The following is a 21,456-nucleotide window of genomic DNA, read 5'->3' as shown; positions in this document are numbered from 1 at the left end:
GGAACTGTTTGCTCCTGGGCTGCCCCGGAGAAACAGTCACTGCTATTTTGGACATCTCAAACTACTAGCAAAAGTCTATAGAAAAAAATAGAAATGATACAATGAACGCCAACAAAACAGACAGCCACAAGCCAAGCCATGAATCCAGGTGGACCAACTTAAAAAATGGTTTCAACCAGTTCCCTTTCCTGGGGGTTGTTTTACTAATCATACAACACAACAGTTGATAATCAATAATAATCCCATTGTCTTCCCTAATATCACTCACATAGCCAGCCCCAGTGCTAATACCCCGGTGTTGAGAGCGTCATGCTGGAGCATTGCGCCTCAAGCAGCCTACAGTGTGAAGGGAGAAAGAAATACACAGAAACCATGAGATGTGGTAGAAAGGGGAGAGAGATTAATGTTGGAAAAAGAGAAGCAGGCCTTCTTTAGTATGAAATATGATTAAGCTGGTGATCTACTCCTAAATACATGGCCAAGAGAAATAATATATGTTTTGTATCTAACAAACCCGAGGGAGTCTGCCTACAAACCTAAGAAATGAGTTAAGGGAAATGAGATAGAGTTGGTATGCCAAACTATGATAGATCTCACATGCTGGCAACCAGGAAAAAAACTAAAATTAAAAATTACAGTCTGCGACCTTATGTTTTAAACAATGAAAGATGAGGGTCCGGGGAGCTGGCTCGGTGCCCACAGTTTTCCATGAAAGTCTGCGGGCCAGAGGTTCACAGGAGCCACATGAAAGCCAGGGTGTGGCAGTCCGCCTGTAATCTCAGTGCTGAGGAAGCAGAGCCACAAACCCCCCCAGCATCTGGCTTGTCAGACTGCTAGGAACAGCATCTGTGTTCAGTGAGGGGCCTGCCTCAGTATGTAAGATGGTCACGCATGTGCATGTCACGCACAGTCGCACAGATCGAGTATGTAGAAATACAGTTAACAAGAGAGGCCCAAGCTTCTTTCCTGGCAGTACTGAGGTGATAGTAAAAGAAAACAAGATGAGCCGGGCGGTGGTGGCGCACGCCTCTAATCCCAGCACTTGGGAGGCAGAGGCAGGCGGATCTCTGTGAGTTCGAGACCAGCCTGGTCTACAGAGCTAGTTCTAGGACCAGAGAAACCCTGTCTCGAAAAAACCAAAAAAAAAAAAAAAAAGAAAGAAAAAAAAAAGAAAACAAGATGAAACGGACGATACATTTTATCGCATCAGTTCTCTCAACTCGACCTAGCCATTCGACAGTCAGGTTCAAGATCTCAGAAGATTCCTCTTTGCAAAAATTTACACACGTGGGCCAACAAGATACTTAGTGGATGCATATGGAGACCCATGGCCTGAGTTTGCTCTCCAGGATCCTCATGCTGGAAGCAAAGAACCAACCCCCGTAAGTTCTGACCTTTACACACCACGCAGTGGTGGTGCAAGCCTTTAATCCCCGCACTCAGGAGGCATAGTTCGAGGCCAACCTGGTCTACAGAGCGAGTTCTAGGACAGTGAGGGCTAGAGAAACCCTGTCTCAAAAAAAACAAAACAAAAAGTTCTGACCTTTACACACACACAAACACACTAATCCACATATTTCTGGAAAGAGCACAACATGGAATAAGTTCATCCAGAAACTGCTTGCTTTTTTTCTCTGGATACTAAATATGTCTACCCCGTAAGCCAGCAATCTATTCCTACAGATATTTCCAAAAGAAAATTGGCTCAAGACTGTTAAAAGCATTTTTATAATAATCCAAGTGTCCATTAGCAGAAGAACCTGCCAGCTAGATATTGACACAATGGAATCCTACACAGCAATAAAAATGAACACACCCCCAGGAAACACACGACACAGACGCGCCCAGACGACAGATAGTTGGGAATTTTGTACTGAGAGACGAGAACCAAACCTGAAGAAGGTGTAAGTACGATTGCGTTTCTTTGAAGTTCAAGGCCATGTGAAATCATCTATAGTGATAGAGGTCAGAGCAGTTAACATCTCTGGTTGTAGATAATGGTTAGTGACCAGCCAGGAGTATGAGCAAGTTCCCAGGGTGGTGGAAGCCTGTATCTTGAACTAAGCCTGTTGCGTAGGGTCATGCGGGTGTGAGAATTCATCAAGGTTGACAACTGAGGAGTTGTGCACTTGTGAATGATAAAGAAAATCACAGGAAGAAACAGGCAGGTGGAATGCTGCCGGAGAGACAGGCAGAGAAGGCTGTGGGAACCGTGATGCCTTCAAGGGTGGGATGGACAGAAATCACTACACACATGGCAGACTGTGTGATCCTTGGCAGAAGGAAGGGTCTAGAAAGAAGGGAACAAAGTCAGACCTACAGGAGGAACATGTCAGGTTCAGCCACTTTTCAACTCCCTAAAAATGATAGTTTCATATGACTCTGTCTAACAAAGTAATAAAATAGGGGTCCAGGACAGCTCTATAGGCAACTCCAGTTTATGGAGAAAAGGAAAAGCCAGCAATATCACAGACGGGAGACTGAAAATGATCGCAGACCTATATAATCCATTTAACAGGCACTGTGCATTTGGGGAAAACGAATCACCTTACCTAAAAAACCGTCCAGTTAAAAACTCCCACACAGGGCACAGGAACCAACAATTACAGAATGTGAGCAAAGACTAAAAGACCTGGAGAGGGGTGCCCAGCCTCAGGCCTAACACTCAGAGAGGGGTGCCCATCCTCAGGCCTAACACCAAGAGAGGGGTGCTCAGACTCACGGCCTAAAGGCCCCAGAGAGTGATGCTTGCCCACACGGCCACGCCCAGGACAAACAGGAGAGTCAAGGCGTACAACCCCAGACACTTTAAAACCCTGCTGCATGTTTCTAGAGAGGGTTTAGGGGAACCCCAAGTGCACAGGGTGCAGTATCTGGAGAGCAACTGGCCCACACGTAGATTCTGCACATTCTTTATATCTTGTCACTCGATTTACTTCCAGGAATGTATCCTAGAGTTTTATTATGCAAATAATAAAGTATCAGAAAGACAAATGGAAGAGATATTTAGCACAGCCCTATGTATAATACAAAAGACATTGAAATAACCTAAATGCCCTGTAGTGGGAACTTCAGAATGTTATAATCACTTTTAAAAGCATCCTTTCAAGAAAAAAATCATTGGATATAAAAAAAGTTCATTATAGATCTAACTCTCAAAATAAGATTCGAAGCTGGATATAGCTTCAATTCCAGCACTTAGGAGGCAAAGTGTGGGCAGATCTCTGGGAGTTGGAGGCCAGCCTTTTCTCAAACAATGTGGCTCTGCCCACAAAGTCTGACCGATTTTTCTTGAACTCCGTTGACTAGGATAAAAGGTCAGAGCAGGCGTGAAGGAGCCCTGTGTGTTGTGGTGGAGACAGACACCGAATTCCGGACTTCCTACACACTGCTGTCTCCCTGGCTATGTTTGGAGGTTTGGAGATCCCACATCCATCAGGAAGTAGCTGCCATCCAGTCCTGGCCCCTCCCCTGATCCAGAGTCGGACACCTAAGGAGCAGTGTGGCATCCTTCGCCCTCTGGTTGGCATCTCAAACAACACAGCCACAGGATAAATGTAATCCCCTGCCATTGCTCTCCGAGTCCTCCCTACATCTGTCAATGAAAACCCTATGGAGCCAGTGCCTCTGGCAGGGGCTTTGTCATCAGCTTTGATTTATCCTTCCCTCAGCCTCTCACATCCACGTCACCCATGAACTGTGACATCCGATGGCCACTTTGCACCAACCCTGCTGCCTCTCTCCATTGTCACCTCTCAAGGGGGTTCCTTTACTTGCCCCCTGCCCCCCCTCGCTTCCACTCCTGCCCTCTCCATCCTGCCATTCGCACTGGAGTGATCTTTTAAACAGATACGGCAAGTCCCCAATTTAAGGTCTTTCCGGTCCCTGGCTCTTCCTTTCTTCTAGGAGATGAAAAGTGTCCATCACAGAACACTCTACAAGTCCATCTGTGAGTTCTCCCAATCGGTCTCAGACCTTCAATCCTGCCGCATCTCCGTGCGCACTCTGCCCCAGATACCATGGCTCTGGGCTGCCCCTCTAATACACTAGTTGTTCCTGACAGACTGACCTCTCTGCCCAAAGTCAAACTTCCTTAGATCTCTGCCTTGCTGTTCTGGTTAGCACTCAAGATTGCAACCCTCCTTTGACCACATAGCAGGCTCACTTTCTGTGGATCTCGATCCCCTTTCCCTTCACACAACAGTTCATTGATTCATTTGCTCTGCTTTTCTGATTACCGCCTTAACTTTCTACTAAGGGGAGCGGCTTGATACCATGCCCAAACACAGCGGGCACCCGTTAGTGTTTAGTCAACAAAAGCAGGTGAGTCTTAGCATCTCGACAGGTAGTGGAGAAGAATACACCCGTGAGTCAAGGATGTGCCTGCAAGGTTGGAGGCCAGGCTGCACCTGTGCTCCAAAGCAGAGAGGAAAAAGCGCTACAGGCCTGGCCAGTGCAGACCTCAGTTTCCTTTCTCGTCATCTCCTGCCCCTCTTTCTTTCGTTGTAGCCTGGCTGCCTTGCAGCATCTTTGCCCGTAGAAACACCTATCTTTGGGAAGTTTTCTGCCAATCCTTTCCACAAGACCTACTCTACCTGAGCTACCTGCAGCGACTTGTGGGCTGAGACCCGACACTGCACAGCCTCCATATCTGCCTGGAGAAACCAGCTAGGTGGCCATTGTTGTCTCCCCATCTTACAGGAGTGGACACCAAGAGCCAGGTGTACATACATCTTCCTGTTGTCCGACAGCAGCAGTCCCTGCCAGGGGGAGCTGATGGAAACAAAATAGACCGATCCTCTTCTTTGTGAGACACTCTGTGCCTTGCATGTGGAACCCGCTCTTCAGGCATTCGGTCAGAGCGAGATTAATCTTCATTCTCCACAAAGGGAATACAAAATCCCTGCTGTTCAGAACTTAATTTTCATTAAATAAAGCTTTAAAAATTACCTTTGGTGTTTCTTCAAAGTTTCTGGGCATGCCAGTAACGATCTCTACCCATAGCAACAGCTGCGGCTGTCTTCACAGCCCCTCCCGTGCACCTCCCACGGCTGCGCACTTCACAGCTCCAAGTGAATATTGGCTGCAGGGTGTAATTAATAAATAGGATAGCTTTCCCTGCGCACACACAAAGCAATCTGCCAGCGTTTAAGGAGATTCCATCATGCCACGGTGCATTAAATCACGTTCAAGGAAGTGAGAAAATGAAGACAGAAGGATAATGGCAAACTTGCCCAAGAATGACAAAGCCTGCCCAACGATATGTCGCAGAGATGGGGCCCCCCGATTAATCTACCTCGTCAAAGGCCAGGGAAGACTTGATGCCAAACAGCCATTTCAGTGTGCTTTGCCAACCTTCTTAATAAAAATAGATCCATGCCACCACCCACCTTCTCAGAAAAAGCGTTCCACCCGGGAAACATAATTCATCTCCTCCAGTGACTGCCCATGAAAGGTTAACAGTGCAGGGCACCGCCGGCAGCCAGCAATGTTCTGTTTTGACTTCTCACTTAAGAGTTCCGTTATTCTGCACAACTCCGAGCAGGTGCCCTTATTTAAACCACCCCCAATTGACCTTTAAAGTCTAATACCAGGCTCACTTTGACAGCTTCCTATAAGCATTTATTCTGAGACTGGCCAGAAACAATAAACGTTACAGCCGATTCTTGCCGGTGATAGCAGCAGGAGAAGGCAAACCAGTCAGGCCACAGCAGGTCTGCAACCCTGACTCCTAAGCAGCCCAGTGTTTTGTTCTGTTGGCCTTGGTTACTGAACCTCAGGGAACCCGCAGGATTCAAGCACTCTTGTCTTGGGTGTGTAGGAGGAGGGAATTTAGTATGTACTCTTGTTCACCAAAGGGGAAGACTTGGAATTTCCTTCTGCCCAGAAAAGAGCCAAGCCTAAGTGTGGGCTCTGGGCACACTCCGTGGTGGCTGTAAACGAAAAATACTACCGCGAGGACACACAGGGACTGGCATGTGTCACACCAAATGGATGGTTCTCAAACGATGCGCTACCACGTGGTGTCAAGGAGCTCTAGCTGGCCTTGCTAAGCCTCAAGACTAAGTGTCTGAGAACATGAGAGGGACTGGGGGTCCCAGCGGTGAGACAAGCTTTAATGCTAGAAAAGATTTTCAGGAAATTTCCCAGAGGGATTGATGGTGTCCCCTCTGCAACGCGGTGCCCGGAGCACCTGGACCATAGTCACCTACAAATGAGTTCAGGCTGCCAGCCTCACTCCCTGAGGCCCTGTTCTAACGCTCCCCACCTAACTGTCCAGTGAAAAAATACTATTGCAGCAAGACCTGTGTCTAAATGCAACGATAACAAAAAGGAAGTCTTATTTAAAATAATAAGCACCATGAGGCAAATGCCCTTACGACAAGGGCTGGCACCTCTGTGTTTATCTGTTTATGATCTCAGTCTCATAAACAGGAAGCAGTTCTGGTCTCTTACGCAGGCCCAGCGAGCTAGAGAAATGCTCTTTACGAACAGATATAATGAAAGCATCCTTCAATTTACTTTCTATTTATTTAGTTATTCTTTAGTCCAGGTCTCACTCTGTAGCCAAGATTGGCCCTGAATGCTCAGTCCTCCAACTACAGCTTTCCCGGTTCTAGGGTTACAAGTACGTACCACCATACATAGCTAGAAGGGCCTTTTCTGACCTCTTTCTTGGGGACTTGTTTTATTGTCAAAAAAAATTTTCATGACTTTAATAAAGTTAGAAATTGTGCTATTTACCATAGGGTTAGTAAATCTCAGGAATATAAATAAGAGCAGCCTAGAACTCTGTCTGGTTGGGATTTAAGGGTACATTCATTTGTTAGGTTAATCTCTTTAGAAAGTCGTTTAGTTTTTTACTGGTCCAGAAAATTCCTTTACATATAGAAAATTATTCATTATTATTATATATGGCATTGAAGGAAACAAGATTATGCTGTGGCACAAACTGTCCCTGGGCTTAAGAATCGTTTAGCCCGTTTCTCTTGTTCTTGATTGCACGCATCCCATGGGAACTCTCGGGTAGCACTAGGAGCATGTCCTTGCTGCTCTGAGCCACCAACCTTCCTTCTCCTGCATTTCCCGTTCGTTTCCATAAAGCCAACCAGAGAGCTGTGTTGTACGTACCTAAAGCCAGGCATCAAGTTTGCATGTAAAGGGGATTCCCTGGACAGAAACATGGGTCATCATTTGGTCAAACGTTTGTCCGGCAGTCCTTGACAAGGTGCTAACTCTAGCTGGGAGGGGATGATACTTGCACCAGCAGGAGCCTGAACAGTCATGAACAGTCATGGAGGCAACGGTATGAGGAAGAAGAGGCAGGAGCCTCATCCCGCGCCTTGCTGTGAGAGACATAGGAGTCTCTGGCCCTGTCAGGAAGTGACAGAACTATAAAGGGGCCTCTCCAAATTGTAGTGTCTCTCTAAGCAAAACACAGCCCCTTCAGTTCCAAACAGTCATCCGCTCAGCCTTTGTAATGCCCTCAAAGCCCCAAGCCCCAGGGTATATGCTTAATATAGAAGATTCATATTTCCTCAGCATCCTAGAAACATTCTTCCTGACATCAGGTTGTCAGTGAAGAACTCAGCATTTTAATAATGATAATGATGACAATTGCAGTAAGTAGTAGCAGAAAAATAATAATGGCCTATTCTCCAGACACCACAGGGTCAAGTAGAAGCCTCCTCAACAGGAGGCAGAGTTTCCTTGCCTGCAGGAGCGGTGGGAAGGGGCTGAGGCCCTGGCTCCCTTTCGGACTATTCCCCAGGCCATGCTGAGTAAAGCACTGGAGAACCAGAAGCATCCAGAGCGGTGCTAAGGTGAGAGCATCCTCACTCTTCCGTTTCCAAGGGGCAAAAGAAAAGTCAGCTCGTTTCGGTCCGTGCATAGATTAACAGTAACTTTTTACAGCAGCTGAAGAACGAGACAATAAACAAACACGCATCGGAGATGAATCTGACCCCAGTGACTGCTTTGCTTATGAACCCATAAAGCCGGACACAGCTCTAAAATGTCCACTGACCCCACAACCTTGACTCTGTTGTCTAATCAAATCCACAGACTCCAGCCAAGACACTTTGCTTCCCTTAAAATAATCCATACACAGTAGACTCATGTTTCAAAGCATCTCAGCAGAATTTGAGTTTATCCTGCAACAAGCAATGCCTTCTAGAACATGCCTCCCAGGCTTGCCCTGACCAGCCAAGCGCCAGAGCTACAGTCATGAAACGAGCAAATTCTCTCTACCTAGCACAAGCACGGGGCTCCTCTAGCCTTTTCAGCCTTATTTAACTACGAGCGATAGTCAAACAGATGCTTATGTGTTTGTGTATTTAAAGAAAATGGCCCAGGTGCTAAAGCGTTTGCCAAGCAAGCACAGGGACCTGAGTTCAGATCCATAGCACTCACAATTAAAGCTGGGCATGGTAGTATGTACCTGTAATCTTTGTGCTGCAGAGATGGAGACAGGAGCATCCCCACCAGTTCTGGGACAGCCAGCCTAACCAAATCAGTGAGCTCAAGGCTCAGAAACCAGATCTGAATATACTCACTCACACACACACAGAGTCAAATGGCTCCATAAAGCTGAAAGGAAAAATGCAGCCTGTACCAAGCCTTCACCACTCTCAACTCTTTACTTTCTATTTCATATTTTCATATAAATTCTTCTTTGTCATCTCATGTTTCCTTTTGCATTTTGACATCTCTTATTTCCTACTTTGAGGCTAAAATTTGGCTGTACGACTTCCTCCCATCTCCCCACAGCGTCTCCCGTCTACACGGGAATATCACCTTCGGGTGTCAGCAGCCTGGCATTCTCAGCACAACACCCGTGAACCCAGACAGCCTGGCATTCTCAGCACAACACCCGTGAACCCAGACAGCCTGGCTTCAAACTTTGCCTCCAAAAGGCACGAGCCCCATGAACCCGAGTGTGGTTTTCAGTATTTACAAAACAAAAGCAACATTGTCAGCTGCTTCCTGGGTCCATGGTGTTGACCATCAAATGATGAATTATGACATTTAGCATGACTAGTCTAGGATGGACTCTCTCCATGAACTACTTCCTCAAGCAGGTTGCTTTCTGGGCATGCTCCATCTGCCTGTGCCTTGCTTTTCCTTTGCTTAGATTGTCACACAGCTTTATGTGTCCTGAGAACTTCCCTAAGACTCAAACTCCCCTCGATACAGGCATAACTTCGCATAGTTTGTCTTCCTTGAAGACATCCTTCTGAGAGCATCTCATCCAAATCCCATGGGTCTGATACACACATCAGGTCGGCGATTGCTTCTCTCATAACTCGCAGGCTAGGGATGGGGCCACAAGCTGAAAGTTAGCGTGAGTGACAGCATAGTGAGAAGGCTCTGCATTCTTTGTGTGTGGGGGGGGAGGGTGTTTGTTGTTTTGTTGTTGTTGAGATAGGATGGTCCTATGTAGCGCTGGCTAGTCTTGAACTCAAGAAAGTACAGGGGAGGTAAATGTTTTCTCAGCCAAGAACTTTGGAAAGGTCAGATTTTCTTCGTTCCTTGTATAAAATTTCATGGTGACATGAGTTCTTATCACACCCATTGGATCTAATCTGTGAGCTCAAACCCTTAGAATTTTCTTTATATTTCTCTCTCTCTCTCTCTCTCTCTCTCTCTCTCTCTCTCTCTCTCTCTCTCTCTCTGTGTGTGTGTGTGTGTGTGTGTGTGTGTGTGTGTGTGTGTGTGTACATGTGCTTGAATGTATGTTTGTGCACAAGGATAAAGAGACATCAAGTGTCTACCTCCATACCTTCTACCTCGTTGTCCTGAAACAGTCTCTCAGTGAATAGAAACTATGCTTTGGTTAGGCTAACAGGCCAACCAGCTTTCAGAATCCTGTCTCCCCCTACCTCCCCCAGTTCTCTGGTGACAGTAGCACACCATGCTGGGGATTCAAACTCATACTGACACAGCAAGTGTTCTTACCCATGGAGCCCCTCCCTCGCCTCCCTGCTCCTCATCTTATTCCTCCCACGCCCTCCCTGCTCCTTACCTTGGTCCTCCCATGCCCTCCCTGCTCCTCACCTTGATCCTCCCTCACCTCCCTGCTCCTCATCTTATTCCTCCCACGCCCTCCCTGCTCCTCATCTTGATCCGCCCACGGCCTCCCTGCTTCTCACCTTGGTCCTCCCACGCCCTCCCTGCTCCTCATCTTGGTCCTCCCACGCCCTCCCTGCTCCTCACCTTGGTCCTCCCACGCCCTCCCTGCTCCTCACCTTGGCCCTCCCACGCCCTCCTTGCTCCTCACCTTGGTCCTCCCACGCCCTCCCTGCTCCTCACCTTGGTCCTCCCACGCCCTCCCTGCTCCTCACCTTGGTCCTCCCACGCCCTCCCTGCTCCTCACCTTGGTCCTCCCAGACCCTCCCTGCTGCTCACCTTGGTCCTCCCACGCCCTCCCTGCTCACCTTGGTCCTCCCATGCCCTCCCTGCTCCTCACCTTGGTCCTCCCACGCCCTCCCTGCTCCTCACCTTGGTCCTCCCACGCCCTCCCTGCTCACCTTGGTCCTCCCATGCCCTCCCTGCTCCTCACCTTGGTCCTCCCACGCCCTCCCTGCTCCTCACCTTGGTCCTCCCACGCCCTCCCTTGCTCCTCATCTTGGTCCTCCCATGGCCTCCTTGGAATCCTCTCTGGCTGGCAGCCTGTCTGTTAGAACACTCCACCCACACACATTCTGGATTTTCTGTTTTCTCACCTCTGGATCTTTCAGGTCTACACTTTTCCGAGAATTTTTTGGTTTTGTTTTTGTTGTTCTGTTTTGTTTGAGACAAGATCTCAAAACCCTTTTTCATTCATTATTTATATCCAATAATGATTTCTATTTTCCCAGCGTCCCACTGAATTGCTAGCACAATATTTTGGTCTAAAGAATGAGGCAGCCTCTCTTAATTCTCTAGAATTATCCTGAAGTTATTTTGTTAATGTTGTCTTCAATTGTTTGTATTCTTTTTCCTCCTAATTGCTCTTTTCCCCTCTGCATTCTCATCTCTAGTTCCAAGTGAAATAAGCTTCCTCAACTCTGCAATATTTGGCTAGCTGTTCCCTCTCCAGAGACCCATCAGAAAGACGATGGGAGGCACTCAGGGTGGGCGGCAGGCAGAAACCTGTCTTGTAGGGGGAGAGTCCTGTCAGCATCTCCTGCTTTACTGCCCGTTTCCCAACAGAGATAACCTCCACTCTTGCCTTGTCTTACCCGCTCATTGCTGGCCATTGCTAACAGCCAATGCGGCACGTGTCCTCGCTGTATCTTCCCTAGTTACCCCCATAAAGCCCACCATCACAGCCTGGCCTGTCGCTGTCTCTAGCCCTGCTCAGAGGCAGCCATTTTGCCTCCCACCCCCATAAATCTCTTGCATGAGGTTTGTTGCGTGGTAAGAATTTTGTGGAATCTTTTGGCCCCCAATCACGGAAGTAGCCTTGTACCAAAAAACCCTTCAATCCAGTGCCGTCAGTAGCTGAAACTAATGGGAGTTTGGGGGCACAAACCAATGGACTTATTATCGACTGTAAGGCTTCAGCAACAAAGCCAACACCCAAGTCAGTTGGCGCTCACCTCTATCCCGTCCACACTTCTGGTTTTTATTCTTTCTTGCACGCCACCATTTCACTCCCTGTCTCCTCATACACTTGGGGGTTTTGACATTTGGGTAAATAATGTTCAATACAGAGAAGAATCAGCAATGCGCACTGTTTGGGGAGGTGTATTCAATGCCACATGACTCAATTCCTTAATTTTCATATTCTGCTAAGTGAAGAAAGCTACAGTTCTCAAAGAGACAAGGGAAGCATTGTCTAAGCATTTTTCTTTGGAACGTGCAACATGATACAAGTCTTTTGTGCACATTTTATTAAAATCCCAGAGAAATAGAGTTTCAAATATCACACCAAGACCAAGCCAGGACCAAATCTCACCCCAACCCAGACCTGGTAAAATCTGGTGAAGTCATTTTGAGATTGACCAAACCAAAAGCTTTTGAGTAGAACCTGTTCTACTGAAATGGTCACCTCAGAATAGCAGATCCATCAAAAGTCAGCATCACAGCGTATACCTGCAGCCCCAGCAGCACGAGGCAGAGACAGGCTGATCTCTGATGCTTGCTGGCTAGCAAGGCTACACAACCAATGCGTTCCAATCAGAGAGTTTTGCTTCATGCTTTTGGCCTACTTTTTTTTCCCATCCCTCCAAGCCTGAAAAGTCCTGCTTGTATATAGTTACCATTCCAAAAATACATATCTCAAAATCTGTAAGTGTGGTTTTAAAAGGCTCCAGATTCCAAACATACAAAGTCAGCTTCAACTCTGTAACAACACATGCTAATGGTCAAACGTCTATCTACAAATAATCTGAATTTGCTACAGCATACTATGTATGTATGGGCTCACCTTGGAGTACCATGTGGCTTGCAGCCATCTTGGCTGGTGACCTCGTCAGGATGGAAACGTGCCACGGGCCTGGTTAAGGTGATCACGTGGTTTCCCTCCGCCTATCATTGTATCCCTGTGTTTAGACCAGGGAGGCAGCACCAGGCTTCCAAGATGGTTTGTTCTAAAATTGGCTCATATAAAAACTGTGATATTTTTGCTATCTTCATTAAGCTTTAGCTATTTGGAGAAACTTAGTCATATAAAAAACTGCCATTTTGTAAAAATACATTACAAAAAGATCTTTAATTCAAGAATCATAATTTTTTAAGGCTCAAACTTAGCAGGAATAAAAATTTAAAATTCCAATTTTTTTAAAGGGTACAAACTTTCATGAACTGTTAGTGATAATTAAGATACAAATTGATGATCAATCAGTAACAAATGTGATTCATTTACAGGACAAGCTTGGACAGAAAGACCAATTTTTATCTCCTATCATATGGGATTCTGCATAGGTTGTCAAAATTAAGTCTAACATAAGTCAAAACAAGCTTAAAGTATTCTTAAGGTTTAATATAGAATATATGCAAATCAAGTATATGAAAGTTGGTTATGAAAGCTGAAGACTGAGTAATGGGTTAAAATTGCTATACTTGCATGGCAGGATACTCCCAGGCTCAAGAATCCCCCTAGAATGGAGCACAAGTCATCCCACTGGAGTAGGTGACATACAGGCCTCACAGGACGAGGACCTGCCGGAAGGTCAGCTGCTTCTGCCTCCAGCTGTGTAGGCTTGGCCAGCTCTGACCATGTAGATCTGCCAACTTTCAGCCATGTAGCCAAATCAGAAAAAACAAACAAAAGCCTTCCTCCTTATGTAAAGATGAATTATTCCTCGTGTCCTACGTGACAGAGGGGTAGCTTCTCCCCAGTGGAGAATCTTAGTCTTCTTCTATTCCTCACTGCCTCAAACCACAGAGAGGTAAATGCAGTGGCCCTGCCTGCAGCGTCTCCCAGACTGACTTATGCTGCGGAGAGGAACCTGGCACCTACCCCAACACCCACCCGATATGGAACCTGCACACGAGTTCCATTGCCCATGCCCTTTACCCTCTTAGCAAAAGGTAATTTCAGAATCTGTACCCTAACCGCCCATGTTTCCTCATTCTCCCCGACATATTTTTTTTATTAATTACTTGGGAATTTCATACTGATCACACTTCACTTTCCATTCCACCCCCAGGTCCCCTCTTCCACCCTTGTACACCCCCCAAAAGAAAAAATATCAAGTTCAATTTGTGCTGCTTATATACTCATTGGAGCATGGTCAAACTCTCAGTGGCCAGCCCCTTATGGGAACTGAGTCCTTCCCCACCCCCACTAGCAGCCATAAAATTGTGGTGAGCTGCACTTCAGCATCTTTATCACAATTGTTAAGGACTCTTTAATAACTCCATGTCTGGATTGTTTCTTTATGGGGGGAGGTTGGCACAGAAGCCTTCAATGTCTCTCATTCTCCGTCATGAGTCTGCAGTCATCGATACCACTGCAAAAGAGGCTTCCTTGCTCAACACCTCCAGGGGCAGTACAGATCAGAGACATCAACATGGCTTCCATGGCAGCACAGATGATGGAAATCTTTCAAGGAGACAACCCAGAAAATGACCCATTCTTCCTCTCGGATATGTTGTTCATGTGATTGGCAGCGTGTCCAGGGGCAGGACCTGCACAAGCTTCAGGCTGTTGGGCACCGCCTTGCCCTCATGACCAGCTGCTGTACCCATACCCCAGGCACGGCCATCGTGTCTGCAGCCCTCCACCATGGCTTCAGTACCATCTCATCTCTCTTCTCCCTCCTGCCTGCAGTCAGTCCCAGGAAACCCAATGCTCTCCCAGTTACTCTCCAATCCCTGCTCAGCTAGGCCCCAATGGTCTCCCAGCCTCAGCTGTGGTGGCCATGGCAGGACTCCATCCCCCATGTTTCCCCATTAAAGAAGGATGCCAGAGAGTCTGTCATCCAACTCAGTTTTAGAAAGTTTTCCAGAATATCCAAGTGGTGTCTTTGACAGTTGGGTTTTTTTTTTAATTTTTCTTTCTTTGAGACAGGGTATCTTTGTGTAGCTTTGGTGCCCGTCTTGGAACTAGCTCTGGTAGAACAGGCTGGCCTCGAACTCACAGAAATCTGCCTACCTCTGCTGGGATTAAAGGTGTGTGCCACCACTGCCCAGCTGACAGTTGGTTTTATATCTATAAAATCAACAAATGATTCTGTTAAGTGATGCCAAGTCTTTAGATTCTTCAGGAGATAAAGGGCTCGCCTGTGGTGCTTTGAAAGCATAATCTAACCTCCACCCAGATAGAGCGCTCAGGGCCAGCACCTGTGCTTTGACCTTGAAGCCTACAAGGACACACAGTGATGCTCGTGGATGTTTCCTAAGCGATTCCAAGAGCCAGTATTTGGTAAACATCATTGAATTCATTTATTTTCTTTTTCTAACCACCTATGGTGGTTTGAAAGAAAATAGACCCCAAAGAGAGTGGCACTATTAGGAGGTGTGGCCTGGTTGGAGTGGGCGTGGTCTTGATGAAGGAAATGTGTCACTGTGGGGTGGCTTTTGAGGTCTCCTACACTCAAGTTACTCCCAGTGACAGTCCACTTCCTGTTGCCTCCTCCTCAAGATGTAGCCAGCGCCATGTCTGCCTGCACACTGCCACGCTTCCCGCCACGATGATCATGGACTGATCCTCTGGACTATAAGCCGCTACCTCCATTAAATGTTTCCCTTTATAAGAGTTGCCGTGGTCATGGTGTCTCTTCACAGCAATAGAAGCCCTAAGACAACACCCAATCTGTTTTCAATAGAATGGTGTTAAGAAGTATGGTTACTATGGTCAGTAGATGGTGACCTAGAGGTTTGTCCATTGGCAGAGGAGTAGAGCTGGCTTTAGCCTTCTCTGTCAGTTAAGTCTGTTACATGTGTGTTGTTTATTACAGATTTGACAAGGCTGCCTGCTTTTATCTTTCATCTGTTGGTTGAGTGTATGGAATAAAATGTAGAGAATTTTGTAATGGTTCTGTTAAGAAGGTTATAATTTTAGAAAACTTTTGTAAAATGAATCATTTACTCTTGACAAGGCAGTCACTGTATCTAGGCATATACTTTTTAAATTAGAAATTGAAAATAATTTCTTTGTGGGGAATACAACAGAATTAAATTACCTCTTCATGCAACCTGGTAGTTACTATATAACCTTTGAATATAGGTATAACGATTTGATGTTAACAAAATTTATATTAAATCATGTTTTTCAAATACTAGATATGATCATTTAATAGTCCCAATTTTTACAAATTTCAACCTTAGGAAATTGTTTCCAACCAAAAAATGTAATTTATTTGAAATACTATAGTATTGCTCATTAAATAGTAGCTTGTATTGTCAATATTTTAAAAAATAAAAAGTTCATCATACCAGGAAACAGGGACCATCATAGTTTCAGGTGTCATGCCTCCGACATGCAGCGACCTCCTGCTGAGGCATCCTCTCGCACTGGTCTGGAGCTCACCAGTTAGACTGCACTGCTGGCCGGCAAGCCCTAGGCATCCTCCTGTCTCCGCCCCAGTGCTGAGATTGTTGTGTGTTGGTATTTCTACACGGATTGAGTCTGAGCGGGCTCCAGCAGCATGACTTACCTGTAACCGCTATGCTGTATACAATGAAGCTTGTGACGCTTTGTACACAAAATCAGCTCAGTTTAACTAGGAGAGGTAAATGAACATGGTGTGTGTGCCAGGTGCCCTGAGCACACACCCTTTTCCTCTGGTCCTCACCATAGTTCTGGGAGGTCGACATTGGGCATTGTCAATAAGGAAGTGGTCAGGTACCTCTCCCTCTCACCTCCACATTGCTCTGCTCTTACCCTATCTGCCTCAAGGGCAGCAACCACCAGTATCTTCACTGTGTGGCTGACACTTCCCCCGGTACTACTTCATGGGATATACCGTTAGAAACTTCGTATGGGTTGAATTTTACCCCATAAATGGTATGCAAAAGTCTTAACTCCTGATGGGAACGTGGCTTTACTTGGAAACCAGATCTCTGTGGTCATAAGTAGTCTAGATGAGGCCATGTTAGAGTAGGGACAGCCCTCATCAGCAACAACTATCCATCTAAAGGGGAGATCTGGGTCCAGAGACACCTAAGAAGGAATACCGTCTGGAGATAAAAAGACGTCGGAAGGCATCCACAAGTCCCAGAAGGCAGCAGACGCCAGGCAGCCTCCAGGGGCTGAAGTAGCTAGGAAGGAAAGTCCCCAAGAGCCTTTGGAGTAAGCAGTTCCTGCTCACACCGTGGTTTCAGATTTCTGGCCTTCGGAACTGCACAAGAAGAACCCTGCTGGGTCAAGCTTCTGTATTGCTGGCCATTTGCTGCAGTGGTCTAGGGAAAAGTTAGGCTGGCTCGGTGTCAGTAGTAACATGTCTGCTTGGACGTGCTGCGTCATATTGTGTGGTAAGAGCCGGACACTGGCCAGAGCGTCTGGTAAGTTGTCAAGTACCCGACTCTGCCCGTTCCAGAAATGCAGTGGGAAGAAGAGATCAATAGAGGCTGGCAGATGGAGTCAGGAAGGAAAAGTCAGTGTGGCGGGGGTCCGGAGGCCAAAGAACTGAGCCGGACCAATAAGATAGGAGCAAAACAAGTTTCCCACATGGGGATGCAGGAGCCCCCATCACCGAACTGGGAAGAGCTGGAGAGATGTGTCCGCCAGTTATCCAGAACAAGGCCATGAAAGGTAAACCACCTCGGTCCTGTGCTTAGGTTCTGGGCATCGGCTGCATTTGGACCAATCTACCGAGTGGAAATTGGCTCCTGTGTTTGGTTTAGTACAGTGCCGGAGGTATTGTTAGTGAGTTCAATGAAAGGCTCCAGTTAGCCGAAGCAAATGCTCAGAATCGAGGGGGGAGACTGTTACCCCGAAGGTACACCCTGAAATGTATGAAGTCATTAGCAAACACATGTTCTTGCTAAGACAGAACTAGGCAGAGGGTAAAACGATTGAATCATGTCTCCAGCCTGCTTTGTTATTTGGCTTAGCCCACATTGTGAGCAACTTCAAGACTGGGGCTTAAACTCTAGCTTTCCAGCACCACTCACTCTGCAGGAAACAGAGGCAGAACCAGTCTGTTCCACTCGGAGACCTTGTGGGACAGATCAGCACTTTGGGGATCTTTGCTTTTGCTGACGCCAGACCCTTGCCTTTCAGTAAGGAACCTTCTCTACCACTCCACAGTCCCTTGTTGTTTCATTTTGCTCTTCATCGGTGCATGGCCTGTCTGTGTGTGTGTGTGTGTGTGTGTGTGTGTGTGTGTGTGTGTGTGTGTGTGTGATGGGGGAAAGATACAGAGACAGCACAACACACCCATACACACACACACAGAGGTATATGTTTACATATGTATGAAGATGCAGGTGCCCACATGACAGAAGAGGACTTTGAGTGTCTTGTTCTGATACTGTTGACCTCATTCCCTTGACACAGGGTCTATCACTGACTCCAGAGTCAGGCTGGCAGCCAGCAGACCCCAGCTATTCTCCTGTCTCTGCCCCCGCTGACACCGGTGTTACTAGTGTTACAGCCACCCGGATTTTTACTCCAGTCCTGGGATCCAGACTGGGCCCTCAGGCTGGTGCAGCAAGTGTCCTTCCCCATTAATCCACCTCCCATCCTCCCTCAACCTTTGTTCCCCGATGGCCATGTGGCCAGGGCTGGCCAACCACTGCCTTCTATGACAATTTCGTCTCCAGAAGCGGAGGTGAGTCATCCGGGACCCCCTGGGTTTCATACACACCATCATTCCTGCTATGGACTGTACACACACGTACACTGACGGGCACTGGCTGTGAGGAGACAGCACACATGCCGCTGCTGTGACCCTCGTGGCCTCTGTGAGAGCAAACAGGCTGAGATTTCTGTTAACAGAGATGGAAGACAGACAGCAGATGGTGGGAGAAAGGTGGATTCCTCCATCCAGGAGGATCTGAACTCCACCCCTGAACTTAGTAGCGGCATCCTATGCTGAATGCATGCTAAATCTGTAATCCAAGGCACCCAGAGCTGATATAGGAAAGTGAATCACTTCTAACAGCCACAAACACTGCCAGTCCTGGGAGCAGGGGCCGGACAGAGGAACAGGACTCTTCAAACTACAACACATTGGGGTGAGACAAGAAAGTTTAGACTTGACTTCAGGTGTCTTTCCTACATATCTTAAAGTTTAAATGTATGCGTATTTGTTTGTTTGTTTGGGGGTAGATAGGATGTGCCCACATGCCCTCTAGTGTGGAGGGCAGAGGACAACTTTGGAGACGTGGTTTTTAGGTCCCAAGGTCCAAACTCGGGTTATCAGGTTTGACAGCAAGTGAGTTTACCCTCAGAGCCACCTCAGCCGTCTCCAAATAAGGAAGGAAGGAAGGAAGGAAGGAAGGAAGGAAGGAAGGAAGGAAGGAAGGTCAACAGATAGCGTGTTCATGTTAAGATATAGGCTTGACCCTTCACACATGATTTAATGTTTAAGCCAAGGTGGTTAAACCACACACACACACACACACACACACACACACACACACACACACACACACACAAACACAAACACACACGGCAGGGATTGGGGAGTAGCCCATTTTCTTAAAGCTGCAGCCTATTGAAGGGCTTGCTCCATTACTTTAGAAGATCAGGCAATAAAAACACTTTTAAAGAAATGTAATCACAAGGCTCCCGATGAGCCATTAAAACGGAGCCAGGCTTTAAAGCAACTTTGAAGCCTTGAGAGCAGTTGTGAAGGCCCAGCCACAGTGAAGCGTGCAGGAGGATCTGCGACCAGCATGTCAAACCGTTTGCAAATCCACTTCTCCATTTCTGTAAGTGTTTCAAGACAGCGTGTTCTCTCAGGAAGTTAAATGCTCTCTGCACCTTACTGGCTGTGTTCTTAAACATCCAAGCCGGGCGTTTGTACATAACCTATAACCCTAGCACTCAGAAGGCTAAGGCAGCCTGGGCTACATAGTGAGATTCTATCACGAAAGTAAATGCATACATCAATAAAATTTGAAAGTTACACCCGAAACTACAGTAGTCTAAAATGCTAGACTAATAGTAGCAATGTAAATCCCAACCCACAGCGTATCAAAATCTCTAAAATTCTAAGTTGATATCAACATTTTCTCCATATGATAAAATTGAATTACGATATGCCCTTGACAGATAATGACACTTAGAATATGTTACTTTCCCTATTAAAACCAAGTCAGAAACAGCCATTTCTCCAAAGAGCTAAACCCCTGCCCACTGAACACACAGTGAAAAGAACCACCATGTCTTTCCTACCCTAAGACAGCCTGAAAACTCAGAAATAAAATCTAAATGACTCGTATATAATTTCAGTGTTTCCCAGCATCTAAAACAAAAAGGTCTCAATGGCGTACACAGCGCACTGGAAGAAAGGCAAACTAGCTTCATTCTGATCAAGAAAACCATACACATTTCCTTCTCAAACAGGAACTTCTCAGAACCAAACCCAAGGCTGAATAACTCACACGGTAGTGTTCCCGGACATGGTTATTATTGTGATATCAAACCTTGAAAACACCTGGCAGTCACTACTTTTTACAACGCTTAAGCACCTCCATCACTTTTGTGGATGTCTGAAAGAATGCTGCTTGGTCCCCATTCGGAAGTTCGTTCACGAGACTGAAGCTCATCCTCCAGTGCTCAGTGTGGGAGAAGGCAAGGCTAGAGGTCAGAGGGCCCAGCTGAGGGGCTCTTGCGAAGATTGTCAAAACTTTAAACATGAGCTGGACATGGTGACACACACCTGTGAGGCCAGCACTCAGGAAACAGAGGCAGGAGGATGATGGCTTTGCTGCAAGTTCAGCCGAGTCTACGCAGTAAGTTCCAGAGACCCTAGCTCCAAAACCAATTGTCTTTCAGGGACTCGGCTCCCTGTGCTGCTTCATCATGTTACTTAAAACAGACAGCCCAGTATCCACTAGTGATGGATGGAAACGCAACCCACTCAGACCAACACCCGGTCCAGTACGGATGAACTTGGAGGCCATGCTAAGAAATAAGCCCATTACAAAGGGACAAATGCCGTATGGTTCCGTGCAAGATGCAGGAACCGTCCATCGCAGGGGCAGGAAGTATGGGCAGCAGGTGCTGGCAGAGTGCGGAGTTGTGTAATGGTGTAGAATGCACCCGTGCCCTCTCCGCTAGCCAATTGCTGCCATGCGGGAACTGGACCCGGTATTACAGGCACGAATTTCAAGAGAAGCCTCGAAACCACATTTTTAACGAGGCATCCTTTTTGTCCCTTTAAGTTGGTGATATGTTTTTAAGGTACTTCAAGTCAAACAAAATGGCTGCACAGGCCTCTGATGTAGACAGTAGGTTGGCAGCTACTGGTCCCGGGGAGAGAACTGAGTCCTGACACATCAGCTGGTACTGCAAAGCATTTCCTGTCTGTGCAGAGCATTTCCTGTTGGCGCTGTGATTCTCCTTTGAGAGGAGGCACAGGCATGTGTTCCAGCCACAGCCTTATTCTAGACTATGAACTATGGAAAGGGGGCCTTTGATGAGTGTTGTTTCACTTTTGTTTATTGTTTATATTTTATATTAGTTATATTTTATATTATATTTATATTGAATTCCTTTTAACTTTACATTGATGTTTAAGGGCCACCACTGTGTATCTACAGAGGTCAGACAGCAACTGGAAGTCTGTTTTCTCCTGTCACCATGTGGGCCCCAGAGATTTCCCTCGGGTCATCAGACTCAGTAGCAGGTGCCTTCACACTGAGCCATCCTGCCGGTCTCCTTGACAACCCTGTGCCTTTGCACTGAACCATCCTGCCTGTCTCCTTGACAACCCTGAGCACAGAGTATATGAGGTCGTTCATTGACTGACTCGTGTAATAGAGCCTTAGTGAGTCTCGGACACAAAAAGACTGTCCCACTGTAGAAGGTAAAGTAACAAAATGCAGGCGGCATTTAGCTAAGGTGACAGA

At 46.8% G+C, this 21,456-nt stretch overlaps 1 protein-coding gene across 6 annotated transcripts in view; it reads right to left on the bottom strand.

Annotated features, from left to right (window-relative positions):
- Positions 1-21,456, bottom strand: part of Ncald (neurocalcin delta) — a 346,834-nt gene that overhangs the window by 298,348 nt on the left and 27,030 nt on the right. Inside the window, exon 1 of one of the 6 annotated variants that reach the window (XM_075961174.1) lies at positions 5,391-5,508. The exons of 4 other annotated variants lie outside the window; for them this stretch is intronic. The gene's annotated coding sequence lies outside the window, so the exon portion shown is untranslated. Of the gene's footprint in view, positions 1-4,950; positions 5,213-5,390; positions 5,509-21,456 lie in introns of those variants that run through there. One more of the 6 variants, XM_075961175.1, reaches the window with a different exon arrangement.

The sequence above is a fragment of the Microtus pennsylvanicus genome, chromosome 2 (assembly GCF_037038515.1).
Source record: "Microtus pennsylvanicus isolate mMicPen1 chromosome 2, mMicPen1.hap1, whole genome shotgun sequence".
NCBI lineage: Eukaryota > Metazoa > Chordata > Mammalia > Rodentia > Cricetidae > Microtus > Microtus pennsylvanicus.
This window is presented reverse-complemented; position numbering and strand designations above follow the sequence as displayed.